Below are 18,801 nucleotides of genomic sequence, written 5' to 3'. Positions count from 1 at the left end.
GGGGTGCGCATGCAAACCAGTATTAAAAGCAACTATATTTCCACCTTTAGTGGATACCATGACCTGGATGACTGAGAATCTTCAGGGTCAGAATCTTTTGACCACTGCTGCTCTTTCTCTCTTGCTCTCTCGTTCGTCTGGAAGAGCAACCAACTTTCAATGGTGCATTTACAAACAGGAATCGATAAATCCTGCTACCTTCAAACATTCTTGTGAGACACAGATTCATACATATTCGTATATTAGTCTGTATTGATTGCGATGCTGCTGATTTTGCTTGGAGGAAACTGTCCCCACAGATTTAAGGTTTCGGAGCTCACCTATCAACAGCTGCTTCTCCTGGTTGAAAAACAAAGAGGTGGGAGTCAGCAAGAGGATGTCATCTTCCTCTGCCAGAGTCAGACAAATTGGCACAAAAATGCAGACGAGCCTGGGTGGGATCAATACAGCTTCAGAGGTTGTAAGTCGACTTGCAGAAATAACAACTTAACACTGGAAAATTTCTCTGACTGACGTGACCTTATTTTGAAAGGAGACAAACTACTGATTGGAAGTAACTGCTCCTCATAAACTGAAATCAGCAAACATGAGGTGAAAAGTAAATGGCATTTCAGCCTGATCATCGTGCGAACAGAAATCCACATAATGAACACAATGAAGAGCTCTAATGTTGCACCGATTGACACGTTTTTTTATCATTATCGACACAGCACAACTCCATCTCTGCGTTAACGTCAAAGTAGCTCCATTCTAGGGCTGAACAATTTTGAAAAATATTGCGATATGATTTGTGATATCAGAGGAAAGGATAATTGTTACATCATTATTCTCATTTCCATTGAAAAACACATTAAAATGATCATGGTGTGTTATTTTTTTCAGGGATCTGCGCACCATTTGAGGGAAATTTCATTTCAGTTCTTCTCTCTCTGTCTTTAACAAATATTGCGCATCCATATTGCAATCTGGATAAAATTTTGCACACTACTTTGCAATACTACTGCTCCTGCAATTCCCAGGATGCATTTCGTCAACCCAAAAGGTGCAGATTTATCTTGAGTCAAAAGGCTAAAATATTTTGACTTGTTAGGATACACTGTAAATCCAACAAAAGCTTCCCAAAAAGAGAAATTCATCAATGTAGTCTGTCTAAAAACTTCAGTCCAATCTGAATCTGGCAATAATGGCGAGGATGCTAGAAGCTCTGCTGCTGGGTTTCATCCCAGTTTTCATGAAACGTGTTTCCGATGCCAAGATGCCATTCTTTCAACAATTGGACCGTTTCATTCTCAAATAGAACTGGAAAAGTACTCAACATGGCCTGTCACAAGCCAAATAGGAGAAATACGACTTTGAAATAATTAAAGCACACTGGGAAGTAATTAAAATGTGTGAATACTTGTAAAACATGACCCCTTTAACAGTTAGTTTGCTCAGGCCCAAGACATTTTTTCCAACAAACAACAAACATTACTGTCCACTAAATAACTAACTAATCATTTGTGTTCATTTTTAGATAACATATCCTTTTTCATGGTCTTTTATGGGGACTGATGTTGTTGTCTTCACCGCAAAATGTCAATCATATCTCTGATCTTACAATATTATTAATAACTGGTGTTTAATAAGCACCAGACTAAAAAGGCCTGTCTTAATAAAAGCATTAATCTGTGGAGAAATCTCATCAACTTAATAATAAAATGATAAATTAACACCAGCGTTATCCTTCAATATCCCGTCAGTGGCTTCATCAATGTCATTAAAAGGCTTCATATCACATTTATTCAACCTTTTTTGGACCGTATACGTTCATGTCTGGGGTTAAATTACCACCCTGATCACCCCTGGTTAATAAATGCGTGTACTTGTGGTCGTATAAGGAGCTTTGGTAAACAGCCTCCACCAAATGGCATATGTGAGGATATCTGTGAGGATCTCTGCCGACTGAAGATAAGCTCTGACCCTCTGGGACTTTAATCTGTCCATTTCTAAATGTTTCCTCAACACTCAGCGAGGCTCCATTTACGCAGCCGGTAGTGTATCATTTATTATGACCTCCACCAAAGTCTTATGACTTCCATGACGTGATGTCTGAACTGGGAACAATCAGACATTAAAGGTACACACCCTCACATATTAACAAACCACAAATCTAATAACTTTATCACGTATGAACTGCAGCAGAACAACAAGAAAAGAAGAAACACTTACTGAGAAACCTTTACACAATCTATTATCCTTCTGTTACTGATTTCCTACATGTTATTTCGAGTGTCTTAAAGGGATAGTTTGGATTTTTTGAAGTGGGGTTGTATGACAGACTCCATGTTCAGTGTATTATCATGGCTGGCATGCCGCCAGTTTGGTGAACCAGCAGGCGTACTGGTGAAAGAGGCTATGCAATACACTGATGTGGACACAATGTTATTTTCACCACTTTACCTTGCTGTCAGAGAGCCTTTTCTGACAGGAAACCACTGTTATTTAAGCCAAATTTCACTCCACATAGCAACCAGACTAAACCGATGGGTAAATACATTAATTTCACGTCGCAGAACACAGGAGTTGCTTGTCTATTGCTGCCTCGATATTTTATTGGGTTGGTTCAAAGTCTCCAAAATCACATGATGATGAGCAACCTGACATTTGATATCGCCAGTCGCCATCTATTTTGATAATTGATTAATCGGTTTGAGTAATTTTTTTGAGAAAAAGCCAAAGAGGTAGAGAAGGAGGAGAGTGTGAACCTGGTCGTGGTGTGGGAAAGGAGGCCAACATGGGACGCCAATTTTACTCTCTTTACAAAGAGAGCTTTAAGTAACATTAAGTATTTAGTATGCTGAGAATGCTAAAAGAGCAGACATAAATGTACATTTGTGCATTCCTGTTGGTTGGTCAGTAAATGCAGGTCGTAGCAGTCAGATTGTGAGATTGTTCTTCAAAGTTTCAGACACTGTCAGACTTTCTTCCTGGGTCATCTTTGGTCACAAGACTGTGAGAATGGCTCATCGTGCAACATAGATCAACGCTGATCATCTTTAATCCGGGACAGCCCAAAATCACACAGTGTAAACCTGCTTAAAATACATTTTGCTGCTGACCCTGTCCGCAGCAGTATATTGCTTAGCTTCCTAAACTCGTCCTGCTGCTGGTGCTGCTTGTGCTAAGTCACAAACTTGTGACTTAATCATTCAAAACATTGTCAATATATATATATATAACGGGTTAACAGCTGTCTCAACTGACCCGCATTTTATCTTATAGACTGAGCTGTAATTCATTACTTGTTACTGGAAAATGAGACTTCACATTTCTGGCATGACAAGAATTTCCTGCTGAGATCATAAAACTTTTCAATTTCACACATGTTCACATGTTTTTCAGTTAAATCAAGACATTAATTAGAAAATCAGGAAGTTAATTCATCCACCAGGAACGCTTTGAGTTGTACTGTAAGTTTTACCTTAAGCTGGAAAGAACAGCGATGAGTTAAGAGTTTTTCCAGACAAGTAACTTCCAGAGTAATTAATCATGTGATTTAACTGCATTCTGGTCTACTGAGAGTAATACTGAGAGGAGGATTGGTCTTCTTCTTTTTGGCTTCTTCTTTGATGGATTGATTTTTGTAATTTTATGCCTTTATTAGATAGAAAATGGAGACATGACAGCAAATGAGGGTAATAAGACAGAGCGAGCAACAAATTTTCCCTGTCAGACACCAGAGTTATGGTCGAGTTATAAGGATTTCTGTGATTGTTGACAGTTGGTTGAAAAACCTGCATGAAAATCACAACATAATGATCCAAGAAACTCAAGATTAGAAGCACTATGACCTGTAAAATATTCAAGCTACTGGAATAAACTCATACACACAGGCGGCATCTTCACAGGAGATATTGGCTCAGCTTCCATTTTCCGTTTTAAATGAATTAGTTCTGCTTTTCAGTGTGATAACACATTGTTTATATTAAAATATTCCTCCTGCTGCTGCAGGGTGACTGTGGAAGAAAAGTCTGCATGTTATCTCTCAGAGTCTCCTGTCAAAGTACCCTTGAGTGATCATTTTAACCAAAACCACGATCTTTCCCTTACCCTAACCAAGGTTTTTTTTTGTCCTTAAATCTACACTGATTTTAACCACGGTGGTCACAAATAATCCTCTCTAGACACGACCAAAGCAGGGTTGTGTAAAATGTTAGCTGCTAGATAACTGTAGTGATGGTGGACAGCGAGTGTCAGTCAAGGAATTAAATTAGCTACATCTCTCGCACGTTTGCTCGGTAACGGTGGCAGATTTAGCACTGAAATTGGGAATAACTGCAGAAAAACGAGGTCTCTGATTCCACAGAGAAATTAACTGACGTAGACTTCTCATTTCTTCCTGACAACCCTGGATTTTCTCCACCAAAAAGACGACTCTTACTAGCACATTAGCTAGCTGATGTAAGCTAATGCTAATGCTGAAGCTCCTTGAGTCTGCTGAGAAGTCTCCAACTGACTATTTAATGTTTCCATCTGAAACATTTTAAAACAAGAACCACGAGAAAGGATCTGAAATATGTAAAGTTATGTAACAGCTGCGTACATGATATAATGCTAATGCTAAAATATAACATATATGTAAGTTACCGCTCATCTTAGAGCCCCATGCACACTGGTCCACCATGTGGAAAAATGCAAAGCTTGACAGGCCTGCAGGGCCTTAGTTACTGTTGCTAATGTATGATTGGACCGTTCCTGTTTGGAGGCGGGGCTTAGCAAAGGGTCAAGTGGATACATCTCCAGCTCCATCAGTGAATAATGCAGCTGCTGGCTGCCGGTAAGCTACTTTTTCTTCTGACAAGCCCTGATGAACAACAGGACAGTGCTTTTGCTGAAAGAGCAAGCCTGCAAAATATTTCCTAAATCAACACTGATCAATAAACAAACCAAAACATGTAGCACATGCATGTGGATGCATGTATGTGATGCTGTCATCATTAAGCGTGAGGCTGTCACTTCAGCCACGAGGCATTTGACAGGTTGAAGGCTTCAGTTTATTGAAGGTTTTGTTTTCTGGCGCAGCAGCAGCGAGCTGCGTCTTTGAAGCCGGGGTCGTTCTGGGGCTAATCCTTCCAGCAGTCCCACAATCCACTGCTGTTTAACACATCAACTGAGCAGCCCAGGATAATATGCCAAAACCACACTGACACACACACGCACGAAAAACAGGCTTTACTATTACTACACAAGAGCATTTTACACACTAAACGCTTGATGCTCACCATGAAATCAGGATTCAAAACCGTAAAAGTTCACCTCTCTATTAAGCACACATCAAAACGATCACACTCACCTTCGTTTGCTTTATCTCTCGCTTGTGTTTTCTGTCAAACACACACACACACACACACACACACACACACACACACACACACACACACACACACACACACACACACACACACACACACACACCTGACAGTAATACCCTCATTAAGTGACAGTTTGTCCGGATGAGCGCAGTGTTTGGGTGAATCTCCCGGGGAAACCAGTCAGCCTTCAACACAACTAACTCCTCCTGCTGCTTCAACAAGCCTGATGAATACAAACCGTGCAGACGGGAAAACAGACAGCAATGGCTGCCAGAGAGAATGACAGGGGGTGATGGGGAGAGACGGTAACGAGGGACGAGGAGAAGTGACACATCATGACAGAGGGAAGAAAGAGACAGAGCGGGAAAAGAAAAGCAGAGGGAGGATGTGACAGAGAGAGGGATGGTGAAAACGAGAGTGACAGAGAGGACAGGAGATGCTTTCATGGTCCATGAAAGACTCTTGGACTTTTACTCCAACTCTGCCCGTCTCTGTAAGGGGAAAACCCTCGACAGAAGTCTTCAGTCTGTCACTGGCCTCAAATCTCACACTGCTTCAGCTGAGTTATATTACAGAGTGATGCTCCTGGTGTAAGAAGCACCACCTGTTTAAATTATATGAAAGCTTAAAGTAATGCATAATTTAAGGCGTGCCCGCTTTGAATGACAGGTGGGTGCTGTCACAGGTGGCTAGCTGCTGCATTCGACCTCCTCAGCTCCACCCACAATCCACGTCTTTGCTTATTTTTTGGATTAGCCAGGAGTTAGACGAAGTCATGCACTGCCAAGGTGGCAACGGCCAGAGCGACCACAACGAGAGCTTCACAACGGCTCTTCATAAACGTGTACGTGACTTCACGGCGACCACATCCATGTTTTATACAGTCTACACCCAGAACATGCTGCTCAAAATTTGGAAAATTACATTCTTCAGTGCGTGAATACACAAATGATCACATCACTGTAAATGACACAGAGTCCTCAAGCTGAACTGAGTGTACTGAATCATCATTGAGTAGATTTACATGCATATTACCATCCTGATATGGTGTTTACATGGCTCATGAGAAACTGGGTCATTCATGGAACAATTAGGTTCCGTCTACAGTTTGCTGCATCTTTTTATTAAAGAGGTGTAGTAGTTACACCCGTATGGGTCCCTTTGTAAAAGAATTTTATCTTAATCGGGGTTTAGAACTGTTTTACCATAAATTCATGGCGATTTTCTGCATGCTGATACCCCACCAAATGCAGTTTATGAAGTTTTTCTTTGCTGCTGTACATCAGACATTTCCCAGTATACATGATAATAACAGTATCGAGGTTACCTAGTTGTCAAACTCTCTATACCAATCAGAAATTGGTTTGTAGTTGTCTAATTTCTGCAACAATATAATGTGACGTGTTACATCTATTATCATCATAAGGATAATGACACTGAGGGATGCACGTGCACACACAACAGACAGTGATCAAAAATCAGGACGTGCAAGCCGAGTCAGCAAAGTGATTCATAATTTCGACCTCTAGAATAGTTCTTAAAATCTATATTCCTCGATCAAACATCAAAAGTCAACTCTGACCCGCAATCCTCCAGAGTTTACAAGAAAAAAAAACACATTAATGAATTTGATTGGCGGGCTTCAAGGGAGAGATGGAGGACTGGAAGTGACTTCAGACCTTGTATTAAGAAACGTAAATTCATTCATGCATTCACACACAACTACTTAAGTATAAAGAGTGGGACTGAGTCACACCAGTGGAAAAAGGAGCTCTCTGCTAAGGCCTGTGACGCCTGATGCAAGGCTCTATGACAAAAGATTCATGAGTGATGAAAGGAGGAGTGTAGGGATTAATGCAAACTGTCACCAATGAAGCAGGAACCCCCTGATGAGACCAGTAATGCCTCCCACAAGAGTTACGAGAAACGGTAAATGGCATGAATTCTGTGAATCCATTTGGGAGTTACAGGCCACTCCCATTGCCACATCCCATTTTAGCAAATTAGCATGAACTCAAACACACACTTTAACACACACACACCTCCATGCCAAATTTCAGCCTCCTTGGATGAAAACTGTGGCCACCAAAGTGTGTGAAATGTCTGTGGACCGATCGACCTGCGGAGCTGCTGGTCACAGCTAAAACCATCCTGCACTCAGGCTGTTTAAAAAATCATGGACGTCATCAGCTCACTCACAGGACATGAGGAAGATTTCACCATTGCTTCATTTCTGGCATTGTTTTGCGATCTCAAAAGCCAATTTTGGATCAACAGAGGTGGAGCAGGAAACCAACGCAGCTGAGCGTGAGTCACCTGTCAGTCAAGGAACGTTCAGCAGCAAGACTCCCACTACAAGAGGGGAAATTAATGTTAGACCTCTCGTGGAAAGACATTTGGCGTCTCCAGATCCTACATATTTTTGTAATTTGTAACAGGGAGTCATCATTACATGGAATATTCATTAACTAACATCGGTTGAACACTGAAGCTTTTGTTTGTGTCAGTCTCTTATAACAAAATCTTCATCTGGGCCATTTTTAGCTCTATGGATGGCTTTGTTGTTGTTGTTGTTTGTCATTCTAAGACTTTAGTATATGAAATTTAGTTAAAACCTTCATGGTGGCCAAAGGATGAAGCTTTATGACTTTCGTGATCCCCTGAGTTTTCCTTTTTTTTAGTGAAATATTTTGGACTATTGGACTGTTTGCTATGAAATTTGGTCCAGACAATTCTGTTCTCCTCAGGATAAATTATTATTAGAGCAGACGTGTAGGCTATGACCATCTGCTCTGAGTTACCACGAGTGAGATAACTGGTTAGCTTGTCATGTCATGTAGCGATGGCTGCCAGGTTTTAAAGACTAGTAGCATCTATGAAAAGAAAATATTGAGACCATGTGGATATTAGCCGCAGTTTCAAGATTTGTTTGACTGTTATTTTGCTCCAGAGTTGCACTTTCTAGTGTGGTCAGTTTAAAGGTAACAGTCAGTGTGGATATTCCTTCTTTATAAAGATTTTCAGCATTGTCTTATGAAGACAAAAGAGCTGTGGTCTCTAATGGGAAACCAACAGTTGACCTGCAGGATCTTACCCAGTGGAAGGGGCAAACAAATTTTTCAAACAGACTCACTCTCTGATTGCCTCGAAAACCTTTAGCAAAAGTTGCATTCAGGGATGGATTTAGTCATTTCAGGGCAAACGCAGGTACGGTGCCCTCAACGTCATTTGTCAACTGTCTTTTTCAATCCTTAGATCCTCGCGGGCAGTGACTGGAGCAGGTATTGTCCGTCATATTCTCCCGCTTCCTCTTCCTCTATATTTCACAACGCTGAGCCGCTCGTTTACACGAATTGGCTACTGTTTTTCTGAATCATTCATGAACACAGAGTTTAAAAAAGTACGTTTACGAGGCGCTTTTTGGGGGCCTGTGGTGGCTTGCAACTGAAGACAACTGCTAACTATTGTCTAATGATAAGTCTGCTTCTGGTTGCAGTGACATGACCCTGCAGGAGCAGCACAGGCTCCATATCAGTGTGCCCCGTGCAAAGATAAAAAAAAAAAAAAAAAAACAGAGAAAGCTTAAAAAGCCTCATTGATGAGCCCTGTTACACTGCCAAACATAATAATTTCCCACATTTCCTGTCACAATGACTCTCTAAGTCTCTCTTTACTGACATCTATTATGCTGCATAAGTCTATATAGTGTAAGCTAGATGTGTCTATTGATTAGCTTTACTTAACAGTAGGCCTGAGGCATGTTTGATAATTTATAGACTAACAAATGTAGACTATATCTTATCCATGCAAGCGTAATATGAACTCGGGCTGCTGTGTTAGGCCAGAGATATACTTCCTTTTAACTATGCATTTGCGTTCGCACCACTGCACAGCATGGCTCTCTCCCATATCTGTACTGCATCCATTTGAAGCAATGGTTGTGCACATCCTCAGAAATTAATGCTGTGCATATCGAATGCAAATGTGTGGTTAATAGAGATGCACCGATCGACCGGTCAGCGTCACATATCCGATTTTGTGCCCGTCATTGTCACACACATGTTCTGCACGATGGTCACGTCATGCGCGCAGCAGACAAACCGACCGTGACATCAACACAGCGCTGATAACAGCTACACACTCTGACACATGCTTGCATGAAGTTGATGTTAGCGACAGATTTCAAGAACAGGATAAAGAGAAGACAGACAGTCTACAACGAGACAGAGCAGCTGTCAACAAACAGCCGTTAACCATGTAGCTCTTCAGGCTAATGTTAGCCAGCAGCAGGCTACTGTTCACAGACTGACAGTTAAAATCTCACCTCGTGTTCTGGCTGAAGAATAAACAACCTGTGTTGATGTGTCTCCTCAAAATTTTCTTATCTAGACTCATTTAACTTCTGCATCTGTTTTTCTCACGGCAAAGTTTTACCGTAGCAAGCTGTTGCAGAGCGTCTGTCTCCGGTTTGTTTACATCTGCTTCCACAGGAGATCACGTGAAATCGCGTCCCACGAAATCTCGCGAAATTCCATGGTCTCGCGAGATCACATTCAGCTGATTCATAATCTTAATGTAAACCTATGATAAGCCCTGGCTGTAACCTGGAGGACTTTGGAGAAGATTTTAATAGTATTTAATGAATATTTAATAGTCAGTGTCATATTATGAACATCTAATTTAATTTTTACAAGAAAAGTTGCAAAAATGTTTGTGAATGCTGTCAATTACAGTTCTTAGAAAGACTGAAAATCGGAATCGGCCAAAATCAGAATCGGCAGGTCAGACCCTTATAAAAACTGGAAATCAGAGTCGGCTAAGAAAATTGCAATCGGTGCATCTCTAGTGATTAAACAGCAACTTTATCTCCAGCCTTAAATAAATGTAGAGATAGGGCTTCAAGTGATGATTATTTTCATGATCATTTTTATTATTTTCATGAATGATCGATTAATTGCTTTGTCTACAAAATGTAAGAAACTTCTGAAAAATGCTAATCACAATCTCCCAGAGCTTAGCGATGTCCTTACATTAAATTCTTACACTTAAGCAGCTGGAACAAGCAAATGTTTGACCTGTTTTACCTGAAAAAATGACTAAAATTATTAATGCATTATCAAAATGGCTGGAAACCAATCTTCTTTCAACTAATCCATTAATCGACTAATTGTTGCAGCTCCAGACATATGCCACGCTGCCTCTCTAGACAAAGAGTTCACTGTGTGTTACTGCCTAACAAGACTTATAAAACAACAGTTAAACAAACAAACTTTTTTTGCACACAAACATTGGCAGGTACACACACTCACACACAAACTATCAGAACTCAGGCAGTCTTGCGGCAGCAGACCACAGCGGTGTCAGTCTGCCAGAATCCTCACTGTGCATCTCTGGACTGAGCTCCAATTAAGTGGAGTTGTCTCTCTTTCACCGTCTTGTTAGCCTAATTGGATTAACGAGGAGGAACCTTTTGACGGACAGCTGGTTTCGGAGCAGCGCGGAGGCTCCGTGGCAGCCACAGAAAGTAAACTCTGCATCACATCTGTACACAACAGCTTTCTTTTCTATTAACTCTGATGCACTGCAGTTAATGTCGAAAATATACAGCCGATATTGACTGAAGTAATGTGAAAATATTGAATCTAAGAGAGCCACATTCCCTCGCTGTCTCATTATCTCTCTTGGCTCTGTGTGATAAACACAACAGGAAATGAATCATAACAAGAACATGATTTCCAAACAGACCATAAGGTTCTAATACTACACATGAGAACAATTAATGAGTCCATAATGAACCCGCTGAGCCATGATTTTTATGATCACACTGCACACTTTTAGTCAAAGTTTGCAAAATCAGTTTTCGCTAAAGAATTCAGAACTGAGTTAAAGTAATGACCGATGTTCCATTTCACCGAAGCCCTAAATTCAAGGTCCCATGTGTTATGAGACTTAGTTATCACATACTGTTATTCATAAAAGATTGTTTTGGAGTGAGATTTCTGCTGGTTACGGTGGATAGTGTAAAATAATCGCCACTTTCTCCTGACAAAACAAACTAGAAGAAGTCGCTCAGTAGAGTGCAGATCTCTGCCAAGCAACTCAAAATGAATATTTAGATATAACCTCTTTGAAATAACCAACATTTTCCATTAGTAACTGTAATTTAATCTGATTACAATTAGATTTATTTTGTGAATAAATTACATCTAACTTGTTCCATGTAACTAGTTATTCCCCAACACCGCTTGTTGATTAGCCTTGTGTTCAGCCTAGCAGCCGTTGATGACTTGCAGCTCCTACTGGCCTGTTATGAAGAGTGAGGGGTCAGCAGTTGGTATAGGTTTTGAAATTTTCCAAGGTTTTTTCGATAATTGTGAACCGCCACACCCACAAGAGGTCCTTGAGCTCACAGTCATAAATGTGCACATTCAATTTTAGGCTGTTACTGCAGACCTGTGGACTGTGACGTCGATAAGTACATAATTCAGGACTGATTTCACTGATTCAGTTTTGTAGAAATGAACCAAAAGCATCACACTGACTGGTGTTGCTGAGTTGACAAGCAGAACTGTAACAATTATTTTATAACAGAAAGTTAATCTGCAACTACTTCAATAATGAACTGTTTTTTTCTAACGAAAATTCAAAGCGATCAATGGATATGTGCATCTTTGGTAAATTCTAACTGGTGTTATTACTACTTTCTGACTTTTTATTTTAAAAAGAAAGATTGATTAATAGGGAGAATAATCAGTAGATGAACTGATAATGGAAGTAATTGTTATCTGCAGCCCTGATGTCACACATGACAGTAATGAACTTAATGAGTTGAAACTATGATTAGTTCATAACTGCAATGCAGGATTTGGATTTTGGTTGATCCATGTACTCTTTTTTAATGGATTGATGTTATAAAGCCTGATCCATTACTGATCTTTAGTCTGTGTGAAAGGGTGAGACGAGAGTGATGGTATTAGAGATGATTTTTTTTATTTTTAAAGTCACTTTGTCTCTATTTCAGCAGCATTTTATTGATGAACCAGACCTCTAAAGTGCAACTGATGGTGCATACAAGCTTAAAGCAATAACAGACAACATTTAAGCAGTAAAATGTCTAAAAATGCTAGACATAATGTTATATATTTTTTAGGTTGTGTACTCACATTATCCCAAATGTTTCATGTAATGGTGTGTTTCCTGTTCGCAGCAGGTTGCATACAGGTGATGTGTTATACATCAGAGAGTGAGGAAGGAAGTGAGCAGACGTGTCAAAACATAATGTGAATAAAACTTTACAAGTTTTGGTTATGCTGAGTATGATTACATCAGTTGATGTAATGACTAATTTGTTTATGTTGAATGGTACAAGAAAAACTTGGCTCCTTTGACTATATAAATAACAAAAGACTAAATGAGTCACAGAGACTGTTTAAGGACAAAATTTCTTCCAAAGTGCAAGCCTAGCAAAACCAACAATGACCAGCATCTTTTACCCAATTAGAGCCAGCAACCTGGCAGACTAGACATCAACTGGCAGGGTCAGGGTCGGGTCGAGTCAGGACGAGTTGGTTCAGTCCGGGTCCAAATGAGACCAAGCCGATGGAATAAAAGAGTCTTTGTTTGTTTCCTTCCAACTTTACAGGAGATAATCAAACAGTGTTACATAAGGAGATTCCTCACACTGCGCGTCTATCAATTTGTTTATGTGTGTGTGTGTGTGTGTACGTGTCAGTGTCAGTGTCTGTGTGTGTGTGTGTGTGTGTGTGTGTGTGTGTGTGTGTGTGTGTGTGTGTGTGTGTGTGTATGTGTGTCTGTGTGTGTGTGTTGTCATCTCTTTGCCAAAATAACCCACTGGTAATTGGGGTGGCTTCCAACTCCTCTGGTGAAGGGTGTGGATGGTCATAATGAGAAGATTTTGGCTTGTGTGTGTGTGTGTGTGTGTGTGTGTGTGTGTGTGTGTGTGTGTGTGTGTGTGTGTGTGTGTGTGTGTGTGTGTGCGTGTGTGTGTGTATCAGACTGATTGTTTGGGGGTGATGGCGCCTCAAGGCCAAGTGCTGTTAGCCTGTGCTGGCGAGTCGCCGACCCTCAGGCTTCGCCTTTTGTTTAACCCAGATCATTTTGGAGAGGGGAAGCCACTAAACCACCCACAGACCCGGAGCACTCTGATTGGCTGTGACAGACCGTAAAGAGGAACCTGATTGGTTGTGACAGTTAGGGCCCGCCAGCCAGTTTGCTGACCCAGACTGGAGGGAGCAGGGGAAAGGTTGGACACTGGATGGCAAACAAAAAAAAAAGCTCACAGGCTCCTGTAGAAACGATGCAGAGGCTTTACCTCGTCGGAGTTGTTGGTGAAATCTCTGTAAATATGTGGTCATTTCACTAATTACATAATATGTAAAATCCCATGACAGTGTGGTTAATATATTGCAGTTGAAATGTGTCTCTGTGCACATGGCCAGTGGTGAGTTGGGTTTGGATCCTGACATGATCCGCTGGAAAACCAGGCTGTGATGACTCGCAGCAGAGAGAGGACGAGTCGGAGAGAGGAAGTGTGAATGTGCACAGTGTGGACATGATATTAAGTTTCTTTGGTCATGAAGCCTGATGTTCCTCTACAATTCTGTGGTTTACACTGCAGACTGGAGTCTCTGTTAACAGTGACAAATGGCCAATGTGATGAGGGGAAAAACGATCCTGTAAATCATTAAAAAGAGGAATTTTCTCAAAATAATGACTTTTTATCTCAAAATAATGAGTTAGTACTCATTATGTATCACACACTGATGATCATTATATAGACTGACTGACTTCAAGAGTCCCTGTGTTTAGCATTAACAAATCAGGAAAAATTTTAATAAAATAATATACTTAAATTTCATTTTATTATTTTGTTTCATTTTATTTTATTTGATAGCCTTACTGCCCTTGCATTTGGTCTTTGTGCCCCCAAAATTTTGTAACGCTCGTCCCTAAAATGATCAAATTCCAGGCCTCTTATTCAAAAACACCACTATTTCTCAGAAAAACTCAATTTCCTCCCAACAGCTTCTGAGGGTGTAACACTTGACAATTAGCAAGTAATTAAAGCGCAAGGTGAAACATTTTCCTTGCAGTCACTTATTCAGCAAAGAAAAAAAGGCAAAGTGGTGCCAGTCTTCAATTATAGATGAGTTATAAAGTGCTGCGCTGCTTCGCCAAGTGTGAGTAAGAAAGGTCACAGATGAAAAGAGGTGAAAGAGTCGCAGCGAGGAGCGAAAATAACTGCATTTATAATTGACAGAATGACTCTGGTGTCCTCCTGTGTGGTGGTTAATGTGGGTGAGGTGATACCAAGAGGGTATACGGTATATACTTTAACCATTCTGAGGACAAAGGAGAAGCCTTCAAGTCATATTCTGATAATCAGATCATCCTAATTGGTATTCTGGTCATATTTCTTTGTAGTTCTGTAGTATCTGCCCAAAGTCCACTGGGAGAACTTGATCATGTTCAGAGCTTTTCAGGGTCCAATTTTTCCAGCGCTTTGGTGAAGTTTTTAAATTCTTTTTTTTTTTGGTAAAACTGGATGAACTTTCATGATTGGTAGGAGGCAGGAACACACACACCAATACTGGAGAGGTGCAGACCAAGGAAAAGAACAGGCTGTGAGAGAAAAAAGTCGCTCATAGCCACGACGAAAAAGACAATATTCTTTTGCTGCTTTGTCCTTCAATACCCTCAAGAGGGCTGTTATGTCAAAACATTGATAAAATAAAGAATATCATCTTTGCATCGTGGCAACAAGTATGCAACTATTTTCTCCTGCAAAACTGAGCATGTAGCTGTAATTAAAGGCCCAGATATATTTTAAAAACACACGGACAGATGACAAAATGAATGACAGGCAGAACCTCGCAGCTATGCAAATGATGAAAAAGTGCAGTTTAAGTTTAAGTGGGTTGACGAGGCCAAAGGTTAAAAGGTAACGCGACTGCAAATGGAGTCGAAGGAAAGACGCCACAAAAATACACGTGGGTTTGATTTAGGCGGCACAAATATGTGTCTGTGAGTTGAAAACGTTTCAACTTGAGGGAAAAGATTCACGTTCATCTGGAGAGGAAACAGTAGAGAAACAAGAAGAAGAAGAATTGCTTTGATTCCCTCGGGGGAAATTCAGTGTTTTCCACTCCTTTGTTATTTTTTTTTTTTACACAGACACATATGCAGGTCCTCAATACACACACTCATAGACATGCAAGAGAAATTTGACAAAAAACAAGTAGAGTTTACGGTTGTGAGCTGTCAGACACGTACAGTCAGTGTGTACTGTCAATATGCTTCAAACAAACCGCTCATCAGATCGTCAGACAGCGTCTAAAACCTCCTTCTCTCACAGCTTTTTAACACTGGAATTTATGCAGTTGTAACTTTCTGAAGCAGACGATCTGACATTCACGTCCATGTCAGGCAGATATCGGACAAACGTGTGGAGGTGAGAAAGGATCCGTTTTTATTCTACACACAACTGTTTCTGTCACTTTCTGAGTTTTTGTGAGTGCAACACCATGAATAGCTTGCAGGGGAGCGTGCGCAGTTATCCTCATTTGTACAATTCATCATGTCTCATCCATAAAAGTGAAGCCAAAGCATCTTGATCGCCTCCTGGTGGCTGGCTGCAGTACAGATGCAAATGAATATAATCATGTAACAGTGATGGAAACACTTGATCAGGACCCAAAAAAATAAAGAAACTAGGAACCTGTGATTAGTATTGAACTAAAGAAACTGGCTTCCATGTGACTGTTTTCTGTATTTCTTGTAGTTTGTGGACATTAAACACAGGAGAGATGATTTAACTCATGTTACAAAATGACCGCAGCGACCACGACAGAGCCGGAGATGAAGCAGAGTGAGTGAAAGCCTCTTTAACTCATTCGCATTGATTTTAGCTTCAAATACCTGAGCCTCGAGAGAACCACACACACACTTTACTTCTCTCCTCAGTCGTTCCCACACTCACTTGCTAATGAATAAGACATGAGGGTTTTTTAGCTTTACTCAACGCTGCTCATTAATATCAATATAAAGAGGAAATGCACAGGTCTGCGTTCGGCTCTAATTGAAACCCTCTGCATCGATTTTACACCAGCCGCTCCCGCTCCTCCTCGATCTGTCCTTCTGTCACTCATCTTTTTCCCCCCGTCCTGTTCACCTCCTCCTCATCTCCCCTCTTTTTTATCTTCATTTCATCCCTTTCTTTTCCTTTTCTCTCTGTCTCCAAGCATTTCTCTCTCGCTCTTGTCTTTTTTTTTCTCCTTCCGTCACATAAATCCTTTCATTTCTGACTCCACAGGTGGTGGGATGGAGGAAGGATCTGTTGCTATGGAGACGGTCTTGGCCTCGCTAGAGTTGATGCGGCGCTGCAAACCCGAGAAGATCTGCATGCGGTCACGTTAAACACACACTTGTGCACGCAGGGATACACACACACACAAACACACACCTAATAAAAAAAGGTGTTTATCTTTGAAGAACTGTGGTTTTATGAGGTTGGAAAATGTGATACAATGCAACTCCTGTGTGTGTGTGTGTGTGTGTGTGTGTGTGTGTGTGTGTGTGTGTGTGTGTGTGTGTGTGTGCGCGCGGACATGTGTGCATGCATGTACGTGTATGAGGCCATGCATATTAGATTTCCACACTCACAAGCTGTGTGTGTGTGTGTATGTGTACATTAAATGCATGCATACTGTATGTGTGCATCCATGCATCTCTACTTATGCAGCCGCTTTTTCTTTCCTCCCTCGTGACCTGATTTTTAACGGTCAGTCAATTAAAATTCAAGTGTGTAAGTGTGTGGCCGTGTCCTGTGTGTGTGTGTGACACACACACACACACACACACACACACACACACACAATCCTCCCATCTACCCTCTTACTCTCTGGTTTGTAAATGATTCATCTGACTGATGAAAATGGTCATGTACAGTTTATGCTGGGCTCATTAGTTTAAGTTTTTATTTTTTAAATTATCAGTATTTTGAACATAAACAGGTAAAACTCAGACTAAGAAATAAATAATACATGACAGTGAAAATACTTAAAAACACTACTCCTAATCCAACCATTCAGAGGGAGGCCTAATCAGCAATCACTTGCATTTTTACTACATTTACTTCAGATTCCCAGAGGACTCTGAAGTAAAGAGAGGATTTTATTTATACTTTATTTATACTATAAACAGCAGTGTTGCCTTGCAGCTAAAAGCTGAGACCTTTTTGATGTGTGGGGACATGAAATCTGTGTGAAAATATGTATAAACAATTAGGGATTTTATTGATACAAATGCCATTATTGATTCTGTGCACAGACTTGAATCTTTATCAATTCCTGATAAATTTTCTGTGTGGAAGAAAGTAGGCCTACACAGGTTTCATTTTCATTTAGGTTTTCTTAGTCAAAGAAAAAAACTGGTAAGCCTGCCTGTGCGACGTTATCTCTGTCTGCCATGACTCCTCCTTGTTGCAAGTTTCCAGCAACGTAAACACATGATGTAATTGTTTCGCAATGTGCAACTTGTTCAAAAAAATATACCAGAAAAGGAAATGATAAGCTCAGAGGCATACAAGTCCCTTAAAATTGGACAATTTCTGGATCTGGAACTAGTTCTCAGTTCCCATCCCTATAAACAATACGCCTCAAAAACAGCAAGTCATCCAAATAAAATGAAAAGATATTATTTATAATTGTGCTCCAGAATGGCACAAATCACTGTTACTGTTACTGAGGAAGATAAAAATGTTTTCTGGCCTGACACTTCTGTGGTTACGGTTTGGTTAAGTTTAAGAAAACAAACTACATCATTTGACGGGCTGTCTGACCACATTGGACGGCGAAAGTTTTTATAGCTGTTCTGAACAGCCACGCTTGAAGGCGGGGTGAAAAACCATCTGTCATATTCAGACAGTCCTTTCTGGGAGACGTTCATAGTGTTGCACTTGGTTGTTCACACATTCACAAAAATAAAAACAGTTGAGAAAAATGAAGCAACAAACAAATTCAAGAATCGCTTTCTTTCTTGCTTCCAGAGACCCAACCGGTTGCTGCGTAAAGTTGGTGGGAATGTTGGAATGTTGGTTTTGGAAAGTTGCAGCCTCCCCAATTCCAGTGTCAGGCAGGTATGTGGTGAGGGGTTTTCAGATGTCATGCAACCATCCAACAAGAACCTCAGCTGAAGCAATACAGAAATTCACATTATCATCACTCTAATTCACATTAATTAAAGTTCAAATTAATGCAGAATGTTTGACGAATGAGTAAATGTCTGTTTATGAGTTGTAATAAATCATTAATAATCTTGTAGAAAGAGTAGATGTTTATAACATTTAAAGTCACCAGTTAAATTGAGCAAAATGTTAATGGAGTCTGGCAGGCAATGTGCCAGCCATTTAGAGTGTGTGTTTTCAGAG

At 40.5% G+C, this 18,801-nt stretch overlaps 1 protein-coding gene across 10 annotated transcripts in view; it reads right to left on the bottom strand.

Moving 5' to 3' along the window:
* Positions 1–18,801, bottom strand: part of cspg5a (chondroitin sulfate proteoglycan 5a) — an 83,519-nt gene that overhangs the window by 52,149 nt on the left and 12,569 nt on the right. Inside the window, exon 1 of one of the 10 annotated variants that reach the window (XM_084727557.1) lies at positions 9,679–9,754. The exons of the other annotated variants lie outside the window; for them this stretch is intronic. The gene's annotated coding sequence lies outside the window, so the exon portion shown is untranslated. Of the gene's footprint in view, positions 1–9,678; positions 9,755–18,801 lie in introns of those variants that run through there. 10 annotated transcript variants of the gene reach the window in all.

Source organism: Lutjanus erythropterus, chromosome 9, assembly GCF_056507025.1.
Source record: "Lutjanus erythropterus isolate fLutEry1 chromosome 9, fLutEry1.hap2, whole genome shotgun sequence".
Lineage (NCBI taxonomy): Eukaryota > Metazoa > Chordata > Actinopteri > Lutjaniformes > Lutjanidae > Lutjanus > Lutjanus erythropterus.
Note: the sequence above shows the minus strand (reverse complement) of the source record. Positions and strands in the feature narration are given on the sequence as shown.